Source organism: Ambystoma mexicanum, chromosome 6p (assembly GCF_040938575.1).
Source record: "Ambystoma mexicanum isolate Mex_15411 chromosome 6p, UKY_AmexF1_1, whole genome shotgun sequence".
Classification (NCBI taxonomy): domain Eukaryota; kingdom Metazoa; phylum Chordata; class Amphibia; order Caudata; family Ambystomatidae; genus Ambystoma; species Ambystoma mexicanum.
In genome coordinates this window covers 1,215,489,995-1,215,517,703 of record NC_090935.1, presented here as the reverse complement: position 1 = coordinate 1,215,517,703, position 27,709 = coordinate 1,215,489,995, and positions in this window count along the sequence as shown.

Genomic DNA, 27,709 nt, shown 5'->3' with positions numbered 1-27,709 from the left:
CATAAATCAGACCGGCTTTATAGCTGGAATGGGAACCACAATCAATCTATTAAGACTCGGGCAATGTCAGTAATCAACCAATTTACTTTGCTTTTGTAGATTTTAATTCTGCATTTGACTCTGTGTCCCGAAAACTTCTTATGGCTAAATGATCTATGGCACGGTGCCCTCTCACATTGAAAGGCATCATCTTTGCCTTACATTCGAATACCTTGATACAAGTTAGACTCACTACAGAGGGTCTCGTATCTTCACCGATTCGCACAGTGAAAGGACTCAAGCAGGGGTGCATTCTTGCATCCGCACTTTTTAATTTCTTCATCCATGACATCAAAAATATATTTGAAGACCTTATTGTTGATGCTGAGAAATTGAATGGGATACCTGTTGCGGAATTATTATATGCCGACGATTTAGTCCTTATCTCTAAAACCCCAATAGGCCTTCAGACTCTGCTAAATGCACTAACACAATACATTGAAGCAAATCAGTTGATTATAAATTCAAATAAAACTAAAATTCTAACATATTCACCAAAACAATTGTCTCATAATAAAATGAACTGGACCATTAAGAGTGTTAAAATAGAGGTTGTTGGCCAATACATTTATTTGGGGATGATAATTGATCGAGAATCCCAGAATAAGTGTCATCTAGAAAAATTGGGGCAGAAAGTAACAACGGCCATATCACAAACAAAAATCATCCTTAAGAGATATGGAAAATTCTCTATATTACCTGCTTGGACCTATTATACACAGAAATGTACCCCAGTCTTGCTATATGGAATGGAAACTGTAAGTGATTTCAATCCAGCACTCCAACTAAGTCAATGCCTAGTATGGGATGCCCAATGGAAACCCTTATTTATATATTTTTTTTGTCAAAAGTTCTTTTTTTTCTGGATGACGTACCCTTATATGACGCCCCTCTCTTTGAATCCCCCCGGCCTCACTGAGCCAAGAAGTAGGTTTGTTTTGCAAATTGAAAGATTTATTTGAAGAATTGAACAATATATAGATTACACTTTTATGAATATGAATAATATCTGAATATCACACTTATGAATATGAACAATGATCAGCAATGGGTAATGTCACAATATCAACAATCTCTTTAATCAAGTTGGAATAGGAAGATTAATGTAGCAGAGAATAACTTTGTATGGGTTCAAGGAAATGCAATGATAGGAAAGAATGCAACACAGAAATAAAACTTGATATAAATTCAACCAAAGACAATGTGATCACTCTTTCCCCCTGTCACTACTCACTCACCCCAATATGCAATATGAAGAGATGGAATGAGGGCACACAGATATCAGGAATAACAATCAATAATTGCAATTTCAATCCCAGTTCCCCCAGCAAGCTTAGAGAGACAGTAATGATTTTAAAACAGGTCAATTGCTTTTGAATGTGATTTAGTAATGTATGGAAAAACGCTAAAAATTACTTTAATTCACTAAATGGATTCAGAACTAGTGAGAGTTGCTTTGGATTGGTTCAGGTACACACTAGCAATGATTGTAGAATGATCAGCCGATTGAAAACTAAATTCAGAAGTTGAAAGCAAGAAATAGCTGTTTTTATATGGAGTGAAATTGAGCCAAATGCGGAAAAACTATAAGGAATTGGAATGTATTGTGTTTGTTTGAAAGCCGAGGATGTTAGCTTCAAAATGACATTTGAATTTCGTTCCTAGCAGGTACGGTTCAAGGGTTACAGAGGTTTTAGTGAAGGTAGATTTTTCTCAAAAAGGTCAAGATTTCAAATTGAAAGATGCGTTGTTGAAGATTCAGAACAAAGATTTCTTAACACTAGGGAGTCTATGGAGCCGCAAACTACATGGACAGCACAGCCATCTATCCAGAGGCGCCTCCGGATGGTTTCTATCTGCCTGAGACGATTGCCTTTCTCCAGAAAATATATATTAGCGCCAAGATGATTATCACTATGGTTATCACAGGATTATGTGGAGAAGAAATCAAGGTAGACAAAAGAGATTCTATAATGCAGTTATGGATATGTTGTAATGGGTTGGATGAGATTACTTAAGCTAAGAGATGACTATGGACAGTTCTATACTAAATACTCACTACTATGGCTTTGGAATGGAATGGGCCCGTCAAAGATCTGGCCAAAGGTTTGTACAGGACTTCGCTCGCCACCGGACAGGTCTCAGGTGCTGGGTTCTGCTCTCAGCAAGGCACTCTGGTCTGCACGGCCTCTTAGACTGGATCTGACGGGTTCTGGGTTACAGCACTACTCTACCGGTTTGTATCTCTGGTTCTAGCACGGGTTCTTGGCCAGAAGCAGCATACAGCTCAGCCAGGCTGTTGAATGGTTTAGGTCCCGTGGAAGTTTAGGGGTTAAAATTAGGTTGCTAGCTTTTAAAGGCCTGCTGAAAAGGGTTCAGCTTTTTGGGTTAGGCCTCTGCTTCAGGGTTCTGGAGTCTGGTTCTGGAGTCTGGTTCTAGGTTCTGGAGTCTGGATCTTCCTGCAGGGTGCTTCGCCAGTAGATCAGTTGATGAGTGAATGTGTGTGTCTTTCTGGGTCGTCAACAGTCCTTATTTATCCATTTTCCAAAGTGGGTGGGGAGGCTGATTGTCTATGCCCAACCCTCTAAGGATCTGATAGGTCAGAGAATTCCCTCTCCCCTGATTTGATAAAGGAACAGTGTATCATGTTGTGTCAGATTGATGCTGCCATTTATAATCTAGGGAAGAACCTCCCCTTTGCTTTTACCCAGAAAATCTATTTTTCTCAAAAAACATATTTTCAATATGCACAACTTGTTAATAATACATAATTACATGACAGATTGACTAAGGTACGTTTCTGTCCAAATCTTCCTACGAGTTTTGGTTCATAAATGAGAATTTTTCGCGCTTTTGGTTGGTTACACATTTTCGGATCTGTACAATTTTTTTATTCATACATGCACATACCCTCTGGGCATATTCCTGTAATTTTTCATGTTCCTAGCATAATCACAATAGCTACAATATTAAAACTTTTGTGGTTCAGTCTCTGAATGTCGCACAGATTCCAGATTAGTTTTAAACTGTGAGTAAATTTTTAATTTTAATAATCTCTAAATTTCATATTTTTGTCAGTTCGGCACAATATTTTATAAGTCTTTTCCCAAAACATACAGTTACCGTAGTTTCCAATCCACATTTCCAGTCTGGCCCGCCTCCAAGCTTGGCTGAGTCAGAGAGTCACCTGAGCTTCTTCCTGCCAGGGCAGTTGATGTTAGTCACACCCGAATTAGCATTTTCATTCAGCTCAAGGGAGTCCTTTGTCTACACTCAGAGCAACCTGCCAGAGTGCCCCTCCCAGTTCCTTTCACACCAGCCTGCCAGTTTCTTAGCAGAGAGCAGGGGGGAGATTCCTTTGTTTGGGAGAAGGTATGGAATCTCTTTGAAGCTCAGTGTAGCTAACTTTAACTTTTAAACACAATGTCTGAAATTGTCTTGTCTTAAAATATAACTTACATTTTTAACAAATACATCAACCAATTTCTTAATTCAAGCCATTTTAAAATATAGTTTTGAATTGTCTCCACCTCTTAGGCTTCTGATAGCAAGTCTTTCTTTGGCATATTTTGAGTTCAATGTCCAACTTTACACATGACAGGTTTTAGAAATCGCCAGCTTCTGACAGAGGTGAGTAACGGTATTGCACCCATTTTTGACATATTTCTCCAAGCAAGCAATCTTCAATGTGGATTTTCTTCTGATAAGCGTACTTCTGTGGACATTGTATTTATGTGGATTCTTGAAGTAGAATGATATTTAACACCCAACAAGGAGGTTGGGTCTTTTGGGTGGTTTGTTAGCCATGATTTTTGCAAATATGACAACCAAGAACAATGGATTTTCACACAGCTCTGTGTTTCTTTTGCAATCAGCCTTGCTTTGTAGGCAGCCAAATTATGGGCTTTGGCAGTGGTCTCCGTTGTTAACACTGAGATAGGCAAAAGTGGATGGTGGCCTATTTATCAGATTTTTACTGCGCACTTTTGGGTGATTTTTTGCAAGCAGCATGCTTTCCGGTGTCCATTCTGATGTTCCTTATGCAAGCATGCACAGGAATGTTGCAGAGCCTGGACTAGTGGGTTGAAACATCCCACAAGCCCCCCCTCTTGCAATTTGGTGTTGATCTTCCATCAATGGAAATTCGTAAGACTGGGATGTCAACCTCATCTCTTCTGATTCCACCAATGGCAAAGTTCATCACCTTTTCCTCCCTCAGGGGTGGATCGATCGTTTCTCCTCGCCAGTCCTGATGTGAGTATTGAGCGATACTCCGGCCCCTTCGGATGTTTCCTCCCGGTCCCCGGGTAGTCCTCCTTGGTCAGTCTCCAGGGTTTCCAATCAACTATAGGTTATCCTAGGATGACCAAGCAAAAACATCTTTGTAGACATTTCCCCACCACTATTAATGTAGTGGGGCGGACACATACATTTGATAAATCAGGATACATTTGTATTATTGTATTTTATAGACTATGTATGAAATATTTTACAGTTGGAATTTTATGGATCAGGAGTGACCCCCTCTGGGGTTCCAGAAGACTCCTCCAGTTTCTGCAGAGTGTGCCATGATGGCAACATTTTAGTTGATTAATATGGACCCACTTATATTCCCCTTCTGCCAAACTGCCTTTGGGGATTCAGATTTTGTAGCCGACTGGTGAGATTTTGTCTACAATTTCAAAAGGACCCCTCCAGGTAGGCAAAAATGTGCGCTGTTTGGCCTGGTTCCTTTGGAAATTGTATAAGTAGACCTGGTCTCCTACATTGTATTCTTTCCTGGTAGTCTTTAAGTCAATGTGGGTCTTCATGCTGTCTGCAGATCCCTCTAGATTTCGCTGAGCATAGGCAAAAGCATGTTGAAGGTGTTTTCTTAGATTTTCAACATACTCATGAGTTGTGGAGGCATTGATCATTGTCTGCTCTTGGGTCCTGTAGAGCAGATGCTGGGGAAGCACCATCATGCATCCAGTCATCAGCGCAAACAGTGACATTTTGGTTGCAGATGAAGGGGTAGATCTGATGGCCATTAGGACAAGAGGTAATTGAATATCCCAACTTGGCCCAGAATCTGCCACAAACCTTTTTAATATGCTCACAATTGTTCTATTATATCTCTCTACTGCACCACTAGAGGCTAGCCGGTAAGCAATGTGCAGCTTCCTTGTGACCCCAAGTATCTGCCACATCTTTGTCATTACTTTGCTGGTGAAATGGCTACCTCTGTCTGACTCGATCCTTTGGGGTAGTGCAAAACGCGAAAAGATGTGGTTGATCATCAGGGCAGCTGCTGTTTCTGCCTTGCAGTTTGGAGCTGAGAGACATTCCACCCATTTAGTAAACAAGCATGTCACGGTCAACATGTACTTGTTTCCCCTAGAGGAGCGAATCAAGGGCCCAATAAAATAGACTTGCAAATCTGACCATGGCAGTGTCATCCCCCTCTTTTGGAGAGGCGCACAGTGTGTGAGGGATGTTGGCTGAAATTGTGCACACACAAGACACCCCTTCAAGTATTGGTCGAGGTCCTGCCCCATGTGTGGCCAGTATGCAACCTCTCTTAAGATTTCAAGTGTTGTATGAAACCCCCTATGAGCGGCTGTGGCCGCATCATGGGCGTGACTTAACATCAGGCTTCGGAATGAGGTAGGGACCATCCACTGATCATAGACAGCTAGGGATTTCCTCACCAACAAACTGTCTTGGATTCGGAACATTTTTGGACATTTCATCAACACTCTGAGGTACTCTTTCCCTATGTAATCGGTATCCGTCAGGGGAAAGTTCTCAGGGTCCTCAATGTGTTGATAAAACTTACCAATTATTGAATACCCCTTCTGAGCCGTAATCAAATCAGCATCTGAGGTCTCCTTACTCCATTGTGCAGTTGAGAGATCATTGTGAGCATTTGTCTGGGACCTAGTGATAGCAGTGACCTGGATTTCCCCCAACAGGGACTCGATCTCTATTAGATCCCCTTGGATGGCCCCGTTTTGGCCAGCTGATAGACAAAGTGATTTCCAGTTTTGTCTGGTCCCTCTACTTTAGAATGACCCTTGATCTTTTTCCAGTATATGGTCATCCCATTCGAGGTGAACAGATCATCAATATTTTGAATTAATTTCCCATGTTTCAAGGGTTTATTATTAGCACATAGCATGCCTCTGGTTTTCCAGTTAACCAGGTGCTCCACGAACCAGTTCCGTACAGAATCCGAATCTGTGATTATGACCAGTTCGTGGAGTTGATGTTGGACAGCAGTGAGGATGGCTTGATGCACAGCCATCAACTCTGCCACTTGACTACTCCGATGACCAATCTTGTACCCAGCTGAGGGTTCTGGGGTCTCATTCACCATGCATTCCCTATGCCGGCCACAATTTCTTTTTCCCCATTGTTGTCAACATGGTAAGAGCATCCATCCACATAGACAGTGGGCATTCCCTCACACTTGTCTTCTTCAAAGACTTTGTGTGGGGAATTAAGGTATGCCTCCATGTTGTCCTTGATTTTTAGACTTTCGTCCTCGAGACAGTTTTCTCTGGCACAATAATGCAAGTTAGCCAGACGTTGAGCGAGGCGACTCTTCTTGTTTTGGCCATATCTGACCTCCACAGGAAAGCCTTGCATTGACAGAATCCAGGAAGTAATTCGGGAATTACTCACATTTCCGGGCCGGATTCTGTCACTTTGGAGATATTGCAGAGGCTGGTGTGGAGTCTCCACTATGGTGTGTTCCCCCTGGATAAACGGGTGGTAATTCTTCAATGCCCACACCGTTACCAGGTGTGCTTTTTCACAATCGTTAAATTTTTCCTCCACAGAGGATAAAGTTTTGCTCGCATAGGAGATCACTTTATTGACCTTGTCATGCTTTTAGTATAATACTCCAGTCAAGCATGTATTAGAGAACCCTGTCTCCAAGAAGAACTCCTTGTTTCTGACCGGGTAAGCTAGGCAAGGCGCTTGTGAGAGGCTTCTTTTGAGTTGTTTTACTGCCTTTGCTTGTTCTGGACCCCATTCCCACTTGCCCCCCCTTCAAATAATGAATCAGGGGTCTGGTGATCTCTGCGTAGCCCTCAATGAACCTTCTGCTGTAATTAGTCAGTCCAAGGAGGCTCCTTAGTTCCCGCAGAGTTGTGGGGTCTTTTAATTTCTGGAGTGCTTCCACTTTCTTTTCCTGGGGACAGAGACCCTGAGGAGTAATCTCATGCCCCAAGAAATTGACACGTGTTCTACACCACTGTGCCTTTTGAAAGAAAAGTTTTGCTCCGGCAGCCCTCAACTGTGTCAGAACATAAAACGGATCTCCGCTATGTGTTCCTCCACAGTTGAGCTTTTAATGAGTACATCATCTACATAGGCCAGGTTACCCCTTTCACCCAGGTCGGGCATGGCCTTATGTAGAAAAATGTTGAATTCATTGCCAGAGTTGATGTATCCGAAGGGAGTCCGGGTCCATGTGTACTGCTGCCCCCCAAAGGTAAAGGCCAGCTTGTATTGGTCCTTCCTACTGACAGGTACAGTCCAGTATCCATTGGTCAGGTCTATTGCAGTGAATACCTGTGACCCCTGGATCTGGGCCAGCCCTTGGTCAATGTAGGGAAGAGGCCATCGGGAAGTATGGACCCCTTTGTTGAGCTCCCTAAGGTCGGCACAGAGTCTCCACTGGCCGTTTGGCTTCAATATCCCCAGCACCGGATTATTGAAGGTGCTGTAGACTGGACGGATTATCCCAGGGGACTCAAGGTTCTTAATGATTTCAGTAAGGGACTCCATTGATGCGAGAGGCAAGCGATATTGCTTCACAAACACTGGAGACATGCCAGGGTCCGTGGGAATTGTTGTTGTGTGGATGTTGGTGCGACCACAGTCATATGAGTCCACCGCAAAGAGATCTTGAACATCCAAGAAAACTTGTTTCAACTTTTGCTTCTGCTCCAGAGTCTCACAGGCATCAGCTAGGTTGACTCTCTCTTCAACCATCTGCCTGAATCCTGGAAAGACTTCTAGTTTTGCTATTTCAGCGGTCTCCTCCAGCTGGGTGGAGAAGTCCCTGGTCAAAGTGCTGATTTGGACTGGTGGCTTCAGGTGGGGAAGGCAGTCCTCACGGACCTGGAAAATCACCTCATCCCTCCTGAAGTCACATGTCACCTCTTCCTTGACATAAGGGCAGGAAGTGTACACCAGTTCTCCCTATGCCGGGTAAAGATCCTGTCTGGTGTTGTTTTGTCATCACTGTCACTGTCAAAACAGTCCTTGGGGATTGGTCCTAACAGTTCATTGCTTAAATCAATGGAATAATGTCGGTCATCAACCGCCATTCCAATAATGGTGCCTGCGGCTAGAGTGATACTCTTTAAGTCGCTGTTATCCACCTCTATTGGAATGGTGTCATGTTCTACATTGACTAGTTGTGTTGGGTTTACCCCCAACCCTTGCTGTTGGAGAGAAGCCTTTAGATGAATATAGGCATCAGGGTTTTTCAATTTCTGTCCTCTTTTAACTTTCACTTCCAGGGAGTATTGTCGGGTCCTTTCTGGGATGGTGACTTCCTCTTCAATCTGAATTTCAACTGCATAAGGCAGCAGTTGAGCTGACCTAAATGCTTTCTCTGGGTCATCAAAGCCCATGGGATTATCCGCTAATCAGGACCAAGTTTGAAGTTTATTAGGTCCAAACTAATGGCAAAGCGATTGAGAATGTCACTGCCTAACTAAAAGGCGTCAGTGACGTCTCGCACGACCCAACAATTATGGACTATGCTCTTGTTGCCTATGGAGATTTTGAGCATACACCTGCTTGGCCGGAGATGTTTGGAATTGGGTGTTTCCAGATGCATTTCCCATTTGTCTATCAGTCTAAATGTGGGAATGCCTGGATCTTTTGGGAGTTAGCGGAACATGGCTTCGCTGATGAAGCTCTTACCGTTGTTCACACACACTCGGTCGAGAACAGAGTCCTTCTTTTCATTTAACTGAACAGGGATGAACAACTGCTCTCCAATTTGCTGAATATCAGCCAGACTCTGAGCTGATTTCACATCTTTCTGGACTATAGGAGTGGCAATGTCTGATTGTGGATTGGTAAAGAATTTCAGAGTGTTTCCTTCCAGTGTGGAATGCCACCTTAAACTGGAAGGAAGGTTGATTTTCAGACATAGAGAGGACCCCCCATCACCAGTTTGTTGTCCTACTGCTATTGCTGTCAGGTCTGGGATTTGGTTGTTCTGGAAGTGAAATTCTACTTGCTCAGATTTTTGTTCAACCATGTGGCATGTGCCGTTTAAACTAACATGGTTGACACTCTGTTTTAACTTTATTGGTCGGCTCGTCTGGGTCCAGAGGACCTTATTTACACAATCTATTAGGGGTGACAACCTTCTCAGGAGGTCATTCCCTAGTAAACAAGGGGTGCCCTCTGGAGTCACAACTATGACCGGGTGCTTCACCTTGTGTCGCCCAATTTTAATGTCCAAATCCGCAGTCTCCTCGATGGGAATTTCCATCCCATCAAAGTTCTGAAGTTGTCCAGGAAGAGAGGTGAGAGGAATCTGGTATTTCTCCCCCCCTCCTGAATTCAGTTCATCAAAGGCCTTTTTGGACAGAAGGGTAGCTTGGGATCCAGTGTCCACCATTGTCATGAATTTCCCCCCCCGTCTCACCTGAGTCCGCTTCTTGCAGGATTCTGCGGGGAAATTCTTCTTGCGCACGGATCGGGTTTTGTACAAGCCCGCACAAGTCTCTTCTGACTCGAGCGTGCGTTCAGCGTTCCAGGATACTCAGAGGTTCAGGACATCCAGGAAAAGAGGAAGCGTGCACAAAAGGGTACGTGTAATCCAGGAACAGGGTGGAAAGGAGAAGGTGGAAGGAATGGGAATAAGGATCTAGGAACTTTGGAAAGAAGAATAGTTCGCTAAGCTACGAAGCACATATCTAGTCACTACCTGATGATAGCGTTGAAATGCGCGGGGCCGCGGCCTATTTGTAGGACGTACTACGTCCGCCGTAAAGGCTGGCGCAAGGCGTGTCATGCGAGACGGCCATGTTGGAAGTATCAATGAATGCAAGCCCCGCTGCGAATAGGACCAGGAAGTCCAGAAGGGCGCATTCTGTGATTCATGACAGCATGCTTCCTCCGAAAACCTGTTCCATCAGGTTTGCCCGGGTGTATGAGATGATATCTTCTGAGTAGTCGAGGGGTATTCAGATTTGATATTGGTTCCCAGGTTCTTTCACTTGGAGGGTATCCTTTCCACTCGACCTGGTATTGAAGTTGTCCCCATCTATACCTGGAATCACATATTCTTGATACCTCATATTCCAGTTGGTTGTCCACTAGCACGGGATTGGGTCTGCAGTATTTCTGGGAAGATTGGATGTAAGGTTTCAGTAAGGAGGTGTGGAAAACTGGATGAATCTTCTTCCAGGAATCAGGTAATTTGAGCCGGAAGGAGACTGGGTTTATGATCTCCTTTATGAAAAAAGGACCATAGTAACGGGGGGCTAGTTTGTTTGGTCGTAAATGGCGAGGCAGTAGTTCCCGACGACAACCAGACCTGATCACCGATGGCATAAAAAGGACCTGGTATTCGTTTGGTGTCCGCGAAATGTTTAGCGTGAGTCCGGGCCTTTTGTAGATGTTGTTTGGCATCCTTGTGAACACTGATGAGAGTTTCAATCCAGGAATCAACTGTTGGTGCAGGTGTGGGTTGTGGTAGAATGGAAGGTAGGACTGAAGGGTGGAAACCTTGGCTGCAATAAAAGGGGCTGGTCTTGAGTGCCGAACTATCAGAGTTGTTGTAAGCAAATTCAGCCACAGGCATAAGGAGCGACCAGTCATCTTGCACCTTCGTAGCGAAACAACGAAGGTACTGTTCCAGGGTCTAGTTTACACGCTCCGTAGCTCCATTAGTCTGTGGGTGATAACCTGATGAGAGAGCACGTTGTATTCCTAGAACTCGAGTTGTATTCCTAGAACTCGACAGAGATGTTTCCAAAATTGAGAGATGTATTGAGGACCTCTATCAGATATGATCTTGGAATGGAGGCCATGAAGACGAAATATATGTTCTAGGAAAATGCCAGCGAGTTCTGAGGAGGATGGCAATTTGTGCAATGGTGTGAAATGGGCCAGATGAGTAAACAAATCTATGGTAACCATGATCGTCGTATAGCCCCTAGACGGCGGTAATTCCACAATAAAGTCCGTAGCTATGTACTCCCAGGGTCTAGAGGGTAGTGTAGGTTGCAGTAGGAGGCCTGCCGGTTTCTTATTGTCATGTTTGTTTTGATTGCAGACTGCACAGGCTTGAATGTAGCGTTGGATGTCAGTTTTCATCCTGGGCCACCAGAATTGTCTCTGTATGAGATGAAGGGTATTGGTGACACCACGATGTCCGGAATGTAGAGTGTCATGGCAGAGGTTAATAATCTTTAGTTGTAGTCTCTGTGTGGGAATGACCAGGGCCTTGGACTTGAACAAATATCCATCTCTAGAGTTAAGTTTCCATCAGTTCTTTCCTGTGAATTCTTTCCAGATTTCAGAAGACTGGGTTTGCGTTCTAATCTCTTCCAAGAGACTGACTGCTTGGGCTACAAAAATTGTGTGGGGAAACATTCTTGGGTAAGCCCGATCTTCAGGAGTTTCATAGTCAGGACGCCGAGATAGAGCATATGCGATTATGTTCTGTGATCCGGGAACATGATGGATGTGGAACTGGTACTGGGCGAAGAAAAAGGCCCAACGGGCTTGTCGGCTAGTTCTACATTCCATAGATTGCAGCACTTGAAGATTTCGATGGTCCGTACGGACCTGGATAGGATGTTTAGCACCCAGAAGTAGATGCCGCCATTCAGTGAAGGCTTGGCGGATCGCCAACAGTTCCTTTTCTAAGACGGAGTAATGGGTCTCACTAGAAGTCAGGGTTCGTGAGAGATAAGCAATAGGGTGTTCTAATTTATCTTCCAGTTCCTGCTTTAAAACTGCTCCTATGGTGTAGTTAGAGGCGTCCATCTCCACTAGGAATGGTCGATTAATATCGGGTTGAGCAAGGATAGGAGCTTGTGTAAATTCCGTTTTCAATCGTTGAAATGGCTTGGTCTTGGGCTGAAGTCCAGAGGAAGGGCGTATCTTTCTTCAATAAGGTGATAATCGGTTGAACTATCTCAGAAAAAGATGGTATGAATTTCCGATAGAAATTGGCAAGCCCCAGAAAGGATTGAATTTGTTTCACAGAAGTGGGGGCAGGCCAAGATAGTATGGCTTTTACCTTTGAATGGTCCATTCCTATTCCTTCTGGACTAAGGACAAATCCTAGATAATGAACAGAAGTGACATGAAAAAGGCCTTTCTCAGGTTTAGCCAGGAGTTTATGTTCACGTAGTCGTTGTAGAACTGCCTTCACATGCTCTTTGTGTTTTTGAGAGTCCTTGAAGTATATCAAGATATCGTCCAGGTAAACAATGACGAAGAGAAACAGCATGTCAGAAAACACCCTATCCATGAAGCGTTGGAAAACTGCGGGGGCATTTGCGAGCCCGAATGGCATAACAAAGTATTCAAAGTGACCAAAGGGTGTCCTAAAGGCCGTCTTCCACTCGTCTCCTTCCCTGATACGGATCAGATGGTAAGCACCTCTGAGGTCCAACTTAGTGAAGATTACAGCTCCTCTCACCACTTCCAAGATATCCGAGAGTAAGGGCAAGGGGTAGCGATCCTTGAGGGTGCATTGATTCAATCCACGATAGTCAAGACAAGGTCTAAGTTCTTTGGTGTCTTTTTTGGGAACGAAAAACAATGAGGCTCCAGCTGGAGATTTAGATGGTCTTATGGTGCCATTTTCCAGATTGGTGTCCAAGTATTCTCTAAGGGCCTTCTTTTCTGGTTCGGAGAGAATGAAGAACCTCCCAAAGGGAATCACTGCCGAAGGTTCTGTATCAATTGCACAGTCTTCAGGCCTGTGAGGGGGTAGGGCATGGTCTATAGCAGTTGAAAATACATCAGCGTAGCCCTGGTAGGCTTTAGGAACCTGTACGACGTTCGAAACCATAAGTGGGCCTTGTTGATCTGTTAGAGTGTTTTCAGATGGTATCAAGGAGGGATCCGGGGACAGACAATGTGACAGGCAAAACTCTGAACCAAGAAACAAAGATCCAGCTGTCCAGTTGATGTATGGATTGTGCTTCTGCAACCAGGGTATGCCTAGTACCATGTGGTAGTGTGCTGATTTGATGATATCAAATTTGATCAATTCCTGGTGATGGTTTATTGAAAGTTGTATTTCCTTGGTCTGCAAGGATATGGGTCCTGAAGTGAGGGGTCTTCCATCAATTGCCTCCACAGGTTGCATTATACCCTGTGCTTCATATGGAATGGGGTGTTTAAAGACCCAATCTTGATCAATGAATATTCCCATAGCCCCACAATCCATGAAGGCCAGGATGGGGTAGGTCTCCTTCTTCGATAATGATAAGAAGGCATGTAGGACCATTAAGTTGTTCTGTCTAGGAGAGTTCAAGGATGGAATAGATGTGGAGTAAACATCTCTCTCCTGACACCTCGCTCCATCTAGGATCGGGAGCTGGCGATTCCCGAACGCCGTGGAGGGGCTAGAGGACATTCTCTAACCAGGTGTTTATCTGAGGCACAATACATGCACAAGCCCGTGTGGATCCTCCTCATCCTTTCTTGTGGGGATATGGGTCCACGGAAGGCCCCTATTTGCATGGGTTCCGGATCACCATCAGGGGCTGGAGTAGGATCAGTTTTCAATGAAGTCTCAAGGGAACTCTTCTGGAAGGGCACCTTGGTCTTTTTTCTCTCTGCCTTTCTTTCCTGGATACGAAAGTCTATCTGCATGACTAGATCCATAAGAGCCTGGAATGAGCTTGGACGAGCCACTCTGGCTAATTCGTCTTTTATTTCCTCGTTTAGACTGCTGCGGAAGAGAGTGAAACTTGCTTCTGAGGACCAATCCGCTTCCTTTGCCAATTGTTTGAATCTTGTGACATACGTTAGCATGTCCTGGGATCTTTGCCGAAAGTCCAGTAGGCGTTCCTGGGCACTATAAACCTGTTCTGGGTGGTCAAACATGGTCTTGAGGATCTGTATGAACCCGTCATAATCATCCAGGAGGGCATCTCCAGAATTGACTAAGGGAGTTACCCAAGTCAATGCATTCCCGGCGAGGTGCGAGATTATAAAGCCCACCTTTGCCCTGGGAGTTGAAAAATAATAGGGCTTAAAGTTAAAATGAACCAAGCAGGAGTCCAGGAATCCACCAAGGGTTTTTGCAGACCCATTGTACTTGTCTACAACGCCACCCAGTAGAACACTCTCTTTTGTAGCAGAATCGCGAGACAGAACAAATTGCTTTAATGCAGCATTTTCCGCTTTTAAATTCTGCACCTTGGTCGTTAGTTCTTCCATGCCGCGCATGAGATGCTGAGCGGCCTTTTCCATATTGGTTTCACTGTCGGTCGTATGGCGTCTCAAACGCTTTTTGAGACGCTGTCATGAATTTCCCCCCGTCTCACCTGAGTCCGCTTCTTGCAGGATTCTGCAGAGAAATTCTTGTTGCGCACGGATCGGGTTTTGTATAAACCCGCACGAGTCTCTTCTGACTCCAGCGTGCGTTCAGCGTTCCAGGATACTTGGAGGTTCAGGACGTCCAGGAAAAGAGGAAGCGTGCACAAAAGGGTACGTGGAATCCAGGAACAGGGTGGAAAGGAGAGGGTGGAAGGAATGGGAATAAGGATCCAGGAACTTTGGATAGAGGAATAGTTCGCCAAGCTACGAAGCACACGTCTAGTCACTACCTGATGATAGCGTTGAGACGCGCAAGGCTGCGGGGGCGTGGCCTATTTGTAGGACGTACTACGTCCGCCGCAAAGACTGGCGCAAGGCGTGTCATGCGAGACGCCCATGTTGGAAGTATCAATAAATGCAAGCCCTGCTGCAAATAGGACCCGGAAGTCCAGAAGGGGCGCATTCTGTGATTCATGACAACCAGTGCCAAACTTTTACCCTGCCGCTGTACTTGAACCGGGGCATAATATCTTCCCTCCTTCTCCGCAAGGGAGCATAGATAATGTACATTTTTGGACAACTGGTGGGTTAGTTTTTTGGTTTTGGACATTGAGAGAGGAGAGATTTGGGCAGAATTATGTGGGGAGTCTTGGGAATCTGAAAGAAAAAGGTGGCAACTAGAGATGGGAGATGTTTTGAGTTGCTCTGGTTCTGCGCCCCCCGCACCCCCTTTTTTGGAGGCAGTCACCAGGATGGGTTTGAACCAGGGGAGTTTCATGCGGTTGGTTCTGGGATTGGATGATGGCCGGCACTAGCTAAGCCCCCACATCTACCCAGTCTGGATTTGAATCCTTTGGGACCCATTTTTCCTTGGGAGGAGTTCCCCCATCTCTGAAGGAGAAGATATTTTTCCCAGGATCCTCTGAGGATCCCTCGCCTTGGTTGTATACGAATTGTTCGTTTTACAAATGTTCGAATGACAATTGACCTTTTCACAATTGACCGAATTGTGAAGGTCAATTGTAACATAAATGTGGGGGGAAACCCCCCACAACCCCCCCAACGCCAACCCCCCCAAAACCCCTATATTATATATATATATATATATATACGGTCAATTGTGAAAAGGTCAATAGTGACCCTTTAAATTCGAACAATTGTAAACAAACAATTTGGGTAATACCCTCTCCTTCATATTGGAAGATCTGTACCTCTCCTCCTCAAAATGGGTCTGTTTAGGTTCTTTGTTTCTCCTACCCCCCCCCCCCCCTCTGCTCCTTGGGTGGCAGACGTTCAGGGGCAGGAGATTTTGTTTCCGGTTCCTGGGTTTCCAGGGGCTGTTTACAAGTGGGGAAGGAAGCTTCCTCCAGGGCTTTACACCCCCCTTCCCCTTGTGCCTCCTCCCGGGGAACCGGTGGGTTGTCGGGGTGCTGCCCCCGTCATTGTTCTGGAGCACCAGGTCCAGAGTTTGAGGCATTCTGTGCTGGCATGCCCATCTGGGGGTTCTGTTGAGCCCTCAGCATGCGACCAAGATCCTGTGCCATGTTTTAGACCTGGCGCTCAAGCTGTGAAACCCGCTCAGGCTGATACAGGGTTCTGTTTTCTCCCCTGGGCTGATCCCGGGAAGGGTAGCTATCCCTTCTCTGGTAATACCCCAGGTTGGAAAGATTTGGGTACCCCTCCACCCTTGGCCTCCCCTCTCCCGGATTAGGTTGTCTGGGCTCAGGAAAGTGGGGAAAGAAGGATGGATTGTTCTGGGGTTGAAAGTTTTGTGGGTACCTGGGGAAAAAGTTCTGCCCAGGATTTGGGGAATTTCTGCCCTCCTGGGGAAAGTGAGGAGGGAAGTTCCCTGGGTTAGGTGCTGTTTGGTTGGATCGCCCCCCCTTGGGTTGGAGGAGTCCACACATAACCCAGGATGGGTCGGTTCCCCTTATAGCGGGGACTAATATAGTCAGGGGAGTGAAGGATCCCATTTGTGGGACTACCTCCTTAGCTCCCCATCTGTAACTGGCCCGAGGGCCTTCTGGGCTTGGGATTATTCTGCTGTGCAGGTGGGTTTTTAGCCCCCCCATCTCCAAATCCAAAATGGGGGCAACCTTTACCTCTGCCACCTTAGCAGCAGCAGGGGTGTTGGTTGGTTTGGGGCTTTTTTGAGTATTCTTGTTGTCTATGGGCTTTTTCACCTCATAGATCCGGGTGGCCTGTTCAATGATCCAGTCTAGTGACCTTTTCTCATGAAAATCTCTCACTAGCTGGGTCATGATGTACTTTGGTAGAGCGTGGAAAAAAGTATTAACACATTATTTGCTGTCCGTGCACACCCTTCTGGTAGTCTGCGCAAAGGCACGCTTTAGTTCCTGCACAAATTCTTGTGGGGCCTGATCCTCCACAGATTGCAAGTTGCAGGCTGCCTTGCGAGCCTCTTGGGGATTTCTGTGAACAGAAAAATGCTTCAAGATGGCCGCCCTATATGTGGACCATCTTGAATTATTTTGGTCCTCCAGCCCCGCAAAGAAACTGGAGTATTCTGGTGAGAATGTCCATTTCACATACTGAATGCAGCTACTGCTGTCTTTCAAATGGAAAGTTTCCATCCTCTGCTCAAAGAGCTCTAAGTGCTCCCAAACAGAATATTTGGCGTTCTTATGATAAGGCGTGATGACACTCCTTATTGCCTTGATTTGTTTTAAGGGGTCCTTAAGCAAGGCCCTTTTTGCCTTATTGGCCTTCTTGGATCGGGTAACCCTGGTCCAATCCTCCTCTGACTCAGAGGCAATGCTCCCAGAGGTGCCCGTCTGGTCTTCTAGGTTCTCCCGGATTCTGCGAGCCTGGGAATGGCTGGCAGAATGTGGGGACCTAGTCTCCTGTGTTCTGGGGCGCTCAGAGGAGTCTTCTGATTCCTCCTTGCTCCCAGGATTTGATGGGTTCCCCCCAATGTCCTAACTGGGCAGAGGTTTTGAAGATGCCCTTAGTGGGCCTACTCTCCTGGAGTTCCCCACTAAACTTCACAGTGCTTGGGTAACCATACCCAGATGCCCGCCCATCCATTCCTGGGAGGTGCTGGTCTATGAGCCCCGTACTTCTGACTGGATAGTAATCGGCCATCCCCGTGGCTCTAAGCTCATGTGCGCCAGTGGACATGGGAGTGGCAGAGTCCAGGGACTGGGAGAGATGAAGGCCTCTGGTACTAGGGTTCCTGAGGTTATGCTCAGGTGTTTCCCTTTCCCAGCAAACCTCATCTCTATCAGCCCCTGCTCCCTTTTGCCATGCAAGAACCTGAGCTTTCTGTTCCGCATTCAAGGCCTTACTAGTCTCTATCAGTCTCTCTTGCATGGCTACCTGCCTGTAGAGCCTATTGTTGTTCTGACAGAGAGCCTCATTTTCTCTCTGTGCTTCCTGGTTTGTCTTTGAGTACTGGGCCAGTCTTTGCTGCAGGAGAGTTACCCCCTGAGTCCTGTCCATACTGGCCTGCTCCTTCCTTGTCAGAGCATCTTCCACCCTCCTGGTGTGCTCTAACAATCTATCATGCTCTTTTTGGAGGTCACCAAGTCCCTGGAGGGCTAGGTGATTTTCTTCCAGTTTCGCTTGTAAGTGACAGACTTCCTGGCCTAAGGTGTCCCTTTCCTGCGCAAAAGTTTGCCTCTGTGCCGCCAGGTCGTCCCTCTGCCTTTGAAGGGCACCAGCTTTCTGGCGCTCTTCATCAAACTCTGCCTGTGTATCCAGGTCTTTCAAAATCAATGTATTGTTCTCCTCTTTTTCTCTATCTAATTGGCTTTGCAGGGTGGCTACCTGCTTTGTGCATGCCCTGTTGCAATCTATCTGTTGCTCCAGTTGTTTCTGGCATTGCAGTAGGGAGTCCAAACTTTCTTGCTACTCCTTCTGTAAGGCCAGAATTTTGGTTTCCTGGTCTGCCTTTTCCTGCTGTAGGATACCCATGTCCTCTTTTATTTTAACTATATACTGCCTGCTTTCATTTTCTGACTCCTGGCTCCTCTGCAGCCTCTGCTCAGAAGAGTCCAGATCAGACTGGGCCTTTTCTAATGCCATCAGTTGCCTACTTGCCAGATCTTGGCTTTCAGCATATTTATCCTGTATGGCTCCAATAGATAAATATAGATATGCCGCTATCTTGGCAATCTTATTTTGCTCATCCTTGTCCTTAGGGGCCAGATATAGTTCACTCAGGGCCACATGTAAGGGACCCTGGTCTTGCCATATATCTAACCCTATTGTAGTGACCTGTTGTGTGATTGCCTGCAACCACACATTCTGGTCCTGCTCAGTCCATTCACCTCTCACAAATAACTTATGCAAAAGGTGTTCTCTAGCCATCTTGATGTCTACCAATGTCGCCATTTTGGAAATATTAATTTCCTTCCTGACTTACAGAAGTTTATTTTATCTTTGCAAAACAGACCGTTTCCTTAGAGCGTTCGCTTTTGTGGGGTGCTTTTACAGTGTAACACAGTGCGGTAGCCCAACAGGATTTATGTATCCTGTCAGTTAGCACACTGTATTAAGCTGCATAAGTGGTATATCTAATCAAGAAATCCTGGACGAGCCCCCAATCTGTAAGTGATTTCAATCCAGCACTCCAACTAAGTCAATGCCTAGTATGGGATGCCCAATGGAAACCCTTATTTATATATTTTATGTCAAAAGTTCTTTTAATTCTGGATGATGTACCCTTATATGACGCCCCTCTCTTTGAATCCCCCCGGCCTCACTGAGCCAAGAAGTAGGTTTGTTTTGCAAATTAAAAGATTTATTTGAAGAATTGAACAATATATAGATTACACTTTTATGAATATGAATAATATCTGAATATCACACTTATGAATATGAACAATGATCAGCAATGGGTAATATTACAATATCAACAATCTCTTTAATCAATTAGGAGTAGGAATAGGAAGATTAATGTAGCAGAGAATAACTTTGTATGTAAGTGTAAGGAAATGCAATGATAGGAAAGAATGCAACACAGAAATAAAACTTGATATAAATTCAACCAAAGAGAATGTGATCACTCTTTCCCCCTGTCAATACGCAATCCCCCCAATATGCAATATGAAGAGATGGAATGAGGGCACACAGGTATCAGGAATAACAATCAACAATTGCAATTTCAATCCCAGTTCCCCCAGCAAGCTTAGAGAGACAGGAATGATTTTAAAACAGGTCAATTGCTTTTGAATGTGATTTAGTAATGTATGGAAAAAGGCTAAAAATGACTTTAATTCACTAAATGGATTCAGAACTAGTGAGAGTTGCTTTGGATTGGTTCAGGTACACACTAGCAATGATTGTAGAATGATCAGCAGATTGAAACCGAAATTCAGAAGTTGAAAGCAAGAAATGGCTGTTTTATATGGAGTGAAATTGAGCCAAATGCAAATTCGCGGCAACATTTCCGCATGCTATAACTATAAGGAATTGGAATCTGGTTCGTTTGAAAGCTGATGATGTTAGCTTCAAAATGACGTTCAAATTTAGTTCCTAGCAGGTACGGTTCAAGAGTTACAGAGGTTTTAGTGAAGGTAGATTTTTCTCAAAAAGGTCAAGATTTCTAATTGAAAGATGCGCTGTTGAAGATTTAGAACAAAGATTTCTTAACACTAGGGAGTCTATGGAGCCTCAAACCACACGGACAGCACAGCCACCTATCCAGAGGCACCTCCGGATGGTTTCTATCTGCCTGAGACGATTGCCTTTCTCCAGAAAATATATATTAGCGCCAAGATGATTATCACTATGGTTATCACAGGATTATGTGGATGAGAGAAGAATTCAAGGTAGACAAAAGAGATTCTATAATGCAGTTATGGATATGTTGGAATGGGTGGGATGAGATTACTTAAGCTAAGAGATGACTATGGATAGTTCTATACTTAATACTCACTACTATGGCTTTGGAATGGAATGGGCCCATCAAAGATCTGGTCAAAGGTTTGGACTAGACTTCGCTCGCCACCGGACAGGTCTCAGGTGCTGGGTTCTGCTCTCAGCAAGGCACCCTGGTCTGCACGGCCTCTTGGACTCGATCTGACGGGTTCTGGGTTACAGCACTGCTCTACCGGTTTGGATCTCTAGTTCTAGCACGGGTTCTTGGCCAGAAGCAGCAAACAGCTCAGCCAGGCTGTTGAATGGTTTAGGCCCTGTGGAAGTTTAGGGGTTAAAATCAGGTTGCTAGCTTTTGAAGGCCTGCTGAAAAGGGTTCAGCTTTTTGGGTTAGGCCTCTGCTTCAGGGTTCTGGAGTCTGGTTCTGGAGTCTGGTTCTAGGTTTTGGAGTCTGGATCTTCCTGCAGGGTGCTTCGCTAGTGGATCAGTTGATGAGTGAATGTGTGTGTCTTTCTGGGTCCTCAACAGTCCCTATTTATCATTTTTCCAAAGTGGGGGGAGGCTGATTGTCTGTGCCCAACCCTCTAAGGATATGATAGGTCACAGAATTCTCTGTCCCATGATTTGAGAAAGGAACAGTGTGTCATGATGTGTCAGAGTGATGCTGCCATTTACAATCTAGGGAAGAACCTCCCCTTTGCTTTTACCCAGAAAATCTATTTTTCCCAAAAAACATATTTTCAATATGCACAACTTGTTAATAATACATAATTACATGACAGATTGACTAAGGTACGTTTCTGCCCAAATCTATTTTCCTACGAGTTTTGGTTCATAAATGACAATTGTTCGCGCTTTTGGTTGGTTAAACATTTTCGGATCTGTACAATTTTTTATACATACATGCACATACCCCCTGGGAATATTCCTGTAATTTTTCATGTTCCCAGCATAATCACAATAGCTACAATATTGAAAATTTCGTGGTTCAGTCTCTGAATGTCGCACAGATTCCAGATCAGTTTTAAACTGTGAGTGAATTTTTCATTTTAATAATCTCTAAGTTTCATATTTTTGTCAGTTCGGCACAATATTTTATAAGTCTTTTCCCAAAACATAAAGTTACTTTAGTTTCCAATCCACATTTCCAGTCTGGCACGCCTCCAAGCTTGGCTGAGTCAGAGAGTCACCTGAGCTGCTTCCTGCCAGGGCAGTTGATGTCAGTCACACCCGAATTAGCATTTTCATTCAGCTCAAGGGAGTCCTTTGTCTACACTCAGAACAACCTGCCAGAGTGCCCCTCCCAGTTCCTTTCACACCAGCCTGCCAGTTTCTTAGCAGAGAGCAGGGGGAAGATTCCTTTGTTTGGGAGAAGGTGTGGAATGTCTTTGAAGCTCAGTGTGGCTAACTTTAACTTTTAAACACAATGTCTGAAATTGTCTTGTCTTAAAATATAACATACATTTTTAACAAATACATCAACCAATTTCTTAATTCAAGCCTTTTTAAAATATAGTTTTGAATTGTCTCTACCTCTTAGGCTTCTGATAGCAAGTCTTTCTTTGGCATACTTTGAGTTCAATGTCCAACTTTACACATGACAGGTTTTAGAAATCGCCAGCTTCTGACAGAGGTAACGGTGTTGCCCCCATTTTTGACATATTTCTCCAAGGAAGCAATCTTCAGTGTGGATTTTCTTCTGATAAGTGTACTTCTGTGGACATTGTATTTATGTGGATTCTTGAAGTAGAATGATATTTAACACCCAACAAGGAAGTTGGGTCGTTTGGGTGGTTTGTTAGCCATGATTTTTGCAAATTTGACAACCAAGAAAAACAGATTTTCACACAGCTCTGTGTTTCTTTTGCAATCAGCCTTGCTTTGTATTCAGCCAAATGATGGGTTTTGGCAGTGGTCTCCGGTGTTAACACTGAGATAGGCAAAAGTGGATGGCAGCCTATTTTTCGGATTTTTACTGTGTACCTTTTGGTGATTTATAGCGAGAAGCATGCTTTCCGGCGGCCATTCTGATGTTCCTGATGCAAGCAATGCACAGGAATGTTGCAGGGCCTGGACTAGTGGGTTGAAACATCCCACAAAACCATGAAGCCATTACCAACTAGTTTTTTTGATAAACTGGAAGTGAAATATTGGAGACAAGTTTTGCAACTCCCGCAATGTGTACCAGTTTCGTGGCTGCGATATTAGCTGGGGTTGATTTCCCTGAGTGCATTATATTATTAGCGCTTATGCGCACTATTTAGAAAATGTCTCATGTCGGATAACACCAAAACTCTGCTAAAAACGTTGCCTCTTTATATGTTTTCCTCCAATCATTTTTTCGCTAGGTAGCGAATAGGAAATATCGGTAGCCTGTTAACTAATACGGATATTACAATTGAGCTCCTTGTTTCCAACCCAGAAAGAGCCAAACGAAAAATATACTTAGCAGATTGGATAGAGACAAGAAGCCTCTGCTTGCAGTACACACATTTCGATGGAAATTCTTCTATTGAAAAGAAGTTCAGAGTAATGGAACCATATTTAGCTAAAGGTCCCTCTCCAGCCATTAGATCTTCGATCATGTGCCTACGATTCAATCTATGGCAACGCGAGATGTGTTAGCTGATCAAAGAATCATAAAATCCAACAGAAATTTCTGTCGCTTTTGTCACAAACAAACTATAAAGAAAACACTGCACCATCTAATCATATGTTGTCCAAATGTGGTGGCTATCAGGGAGAAGTATTTTGTCAATTATTATCAATATTTACGAGATCTCAATCCAGACTTGAGATGGCGAGTAATTCTAGCCACTCCATATATTGGCATCAGTATAGCCACTGTGATTCCTTTTATCTGCACTTGAATTGTCTAAGAAAGAAGATGTATACTATGAAGAACCATTTTGTGAAGGTTTTCTGAATATAAATCTCCAATAAAAAAATTGTATTTAATGAAAACCCCGATACGGAGCAAAAATCAGAATTAATTTGTCGATACTCACATTTTTTAATGGCTTATCGTGAATATTATATGCTTTGACTATGTTGACATGGTGCTTTAAATTAGGTGCAAGGACTCAATTGTTAACTTCGTCTGTCTCGTCTTTAAATCTCTTCATGATCTCGCCCTCCATACCTTTCCTCTCCCCTCTCGTTCTCCGCTCCCTCTCGCCTCCTCCGATCTGCTGATCTCTTCCTACTCACTGTTCCTCCTTCTCCTTGTGCCCCTTCTCGTTTCCATTCCTTTCAGCTCCTTGCCCCCCTACACTGGAACTCTGTACCTCTCCCTATCTGCTCCATTTCCTCTTACTCCTCCTTCCGTTCCTCCTTGAAAACTCATCTTTTGCATTCTATTAACCTCACTTCCCTTTTACTCTTCCTCTGTTCAGTTTCTCTTACACACTCCTAGGTAAATTGTTCTATATATAGTTTTTGATGGTTTGTCTCATGTTTTGCAATGCTTCCATTTTATTCTAATGCATTCTTGTTGTTATGTAAAGCGCTTTGGCATAAAGCGCTATATAAATATAATAAATACAAAATACAAATACAAGGATGTTCTCTTTGAAAGATTAAACATGACAGACCATGAAATATTACTGTTAAATGATAATCAATGTATCTGATGATTTAGCGGGATCATAATGTTGATGAAATCTCTCTTCAGAGGCTAAATATAACAGATCATTAAATGTTACTGCTAAATCATAGCAATTAACGTTTTTGATGGTGGTGATGGATAATAAATATGAATAATATCTGATAATTTGTATAATCTAATATCATGCATAATTGAAGCTCCTGCAGTGAGGAGTTTATCTTACACAATCGAAATATCTCCTTACACAACCTTTTTAATTTACTTTTGTATGAATTTAAATTGCAAGTGATCTTGATTTTATATGTGATGTTTATATTATGTAAATATATTAATTTGGCTTTTATTTTGGATATTATGCGATTTTGTATTTATATTTTGATTTGTTGTTTATTAATATTGAAAATTTGAATATTTCAGCTAAATCAATATTTGTACTATCTGGGAAACTCACTGATCAAAAAGAAGGTCAGAGGGGTCTGGAGAGTCCTATCAAGATGAGTGGAACTTTCCAACATATAGGTGAAAGAGAACCTGGAGGGTACAATCAGTCAAACCAAGAGCAGGAAAGGGGGAACTTCCTTTGTATAAAATCAGTAGAAAGAGAGTGACCCAATTGGTGGAGATGGATGAAGGGAATCATCCCTCCATTTAAAGAACTTTATTTCTGTAAAGGCTTGAATTTTTCCTTGAGGAGCCTAAAGAAAGACTTGGGAATTGTGTCTTTGATGAACTGTCAAGAACGAACATAAGACTGTGACAGACGTAGGGGGAGATGCTGAGAGATCTGAGCAAGACTGGTCTAAAGAAGCCTGAGCAGAGGGCATATTGCTCTGGCTTATTTGTATGTTTTTTTCTTAAAGTGGAATTACCAGGTAGTTTTGACTAAAGACGAGCACCTTTAGTTTAGTTGATAGGAAGGGAAATTCCACTTAGCAACAGGGACCATTAGGCATTTTTCTTTTAAGTTAAATAAACACCCTTGAAGTGATGCCCTTGAGTCAGACTCCTTCTTCTGGTTCGCAACAGTACTTTAAAATCAGTGTTAACACAGAACAGGGTATTCTGACACCAAGAAGAGCTGCAAAGAAGAACAAATGTCCACCATTATATGAGTGCTGAACCTGGATGTCATCTGGAGAATTGCTCCTTGTTTAGGAGAGATTGGAACAAACTTAACCCGAGGCAGTCCTGATTCCACAGAAGTGACCAAGAGTGGCTTGCTGACTGAGACTGCCCTGAGAACTAATCAAAGGTGCGTATGACAACTTCCCATATATAATTAGATACGTCCCCTGGATATATTGCCCTGATTAGGACCCGAGGTGAAATTGGGGGAGCGATTATTACTACAGGTGCCCTTTCCAAATAGAAACATCCTAATATGTTGTGTGAAATGTAACAGTGCTTCCCATTATATTAAAATCTTAACAAGACTCGATTGTGGATAGAAAACATGCAATTCCTGCACATAGAGTGAGGGACTGATCAAATATTATTCAGAGAAACAGAATAGGATATTGTGGTTTGAATGAGTTACATCCTGAGTTAATTGCATTCAAGGTTGAGGGAGATTGTATTTACAAAAAGTGCATTCCCTGTTGTCAGCGCTTAGTATAATAAGGAACATTTCCCTGCACTGACAGTGTAACATAAATAAGTAATATTTAAAAAGTGCTCCAAGCACTATCATAGATATAGTCAACATTAGACCATGGTTCAAAGCATGCCCGTACCATGCCCTGGTGAGGATCAGTTTCAGAATATATGTTCTGTGAACGCCAGCGTAATTTAAACTGAATTTGAAATTGAGAATAAACTGAGAGAAATACTTTCTATTCTCTGAAAAGTATGAATTTAAATCCAAGGTAACCCCTTATCCTGAAACTGCACAGGTAGACTCATTTGGGAGGGGGAAGAGGGTTATATTTGATCATTACAATCTAAAACATTCTTCCAGGTTGGGTGGGGGACCCGAAATTGTGTATATTTTGAATTGATAACATTTCTTCCGTAACCCAAAAACCTGCAGACGTTAAAGTAAGCATAGTGTAAGCTGCAGATATATGTTCGAAACTATGCGGGGAAATGTAAAACATTCCACGATTCTCCTGATTCTAGCATGTATATGTTCCAATGGGGAAAGGAACGTTTTTATATGATTTGCAAATGTAACTTCACGTGTACATTCAAAATGTTTTAAAGTAAAGTCAAGAATTTTGATACACTGATCGACAAGCGATAGAAGTGCAACTAGAATGTTTAGTGCTATTCAGAACTTAATATATGTATAGATTTGATCATGGAAATGAGTGTTTGTATGTGTGAAATAGTGAGATTCATGCAGGCAGACCATTCTCCATTTTAGTGAACAAGCTGCTTGTTATTGAGTTACATTGTGGTGACGTTGCCTGCATAAAGCTGGAGACCAGCTTTGTCTTGATTTAACCTTTAATTTTTATTTAAATCATTTTGAGTTTTGAGCAAACCACCTGTTTATTGTCCAGAATTGTGGGGTGGGACTGTATATGAGGGGGCATTATATTGACGATGACCACCTCATGTTGAATTAAAATCGTAATCAAAATATTTCTTCCATTAGTTTGTGTAGGGGAGGGCAATACATGGAAAACCAGATTCTGTGTGAAGCACAGCTTCTACAAAGGTGTGGTTATGCCATTTGGGTTATGCAATGCCCAAAGCATCTCCTCTAGCCTCTAGCATTTCATGAACTATGTTTCTCATGACGTTCTTGATCAATGCACAGTGGTATACTTGTCTGACAACTTGTTATATTAATTGTCCTACCGCCTCCAACTACATGTGCGAACAGTGTTTAAAGATGTAAAGGCAGGCGCTCTGTTACCAGTCTTTAGCTTCTCCTCCTAACGCACGTTTTCATGACTTCATCAATCTTCAGGGAGGCTGAGTTACTTTGTTTTTTCAAGCAGGTCTGCATTTCTGTTTCAGGTGTGACAAGTTAATTAGCTCTGAGGATTCTGGTACTTGTATTTTTCGCATTTGATTTTGCTGGCAGGTGACTGGAAACAACTCCCTCCATAGCACAAATCTTCCCCTTGATGGGGGGAGGGGGAAAGCCATGGTTGTGGCTCTCCAATGTAAGGCATGATGGCCCTGCTGCACTGCCTTTCCCGGGATTTCTGTAACAATGTTTAAAGATGTAAAGGCAGGCGCTCTGTTACCAGTCTTTAGCTTCTCCTCCTAACGCACGTTTTCATGACTTCATCAATCTTCAGGGAGGCTGAGTTACTTTGTTTTTTCAAGCAGGTCTGCATTTCTGTTTCAGGTGTGACAAGTTAATTAGCTCTGAGGATTCTGGTACTTGTATTTTTCGCATTTGATTTTGCTGGCAGGTGACTGGAAACAACTCCCTCCATAGCACAAATCTTCCCCTTGATGGGGGGAGGGGGAAAGCCATGGTTGTGGCTCTCCAATGTAAGGCATGATGGCCCTGCTGCACTGCCTTTCCCGGGATTTCTGTAACAATGTTTAAAGATGTAAAGGCAGGCGCTCTGTTACCAGTCTTTAGCTTCTCCTCCTAACGCACGTTTTCATGACTTCATCAATCTTCAGGGAGGCTGAGTTACTTTGTTTTTTCAAGCAGGTCTGCATTTCTGTTTCAGGTGTGACAAGTTAATTAGCTCTGAGGATTCTGGTACTTGTATTTTTCGCATT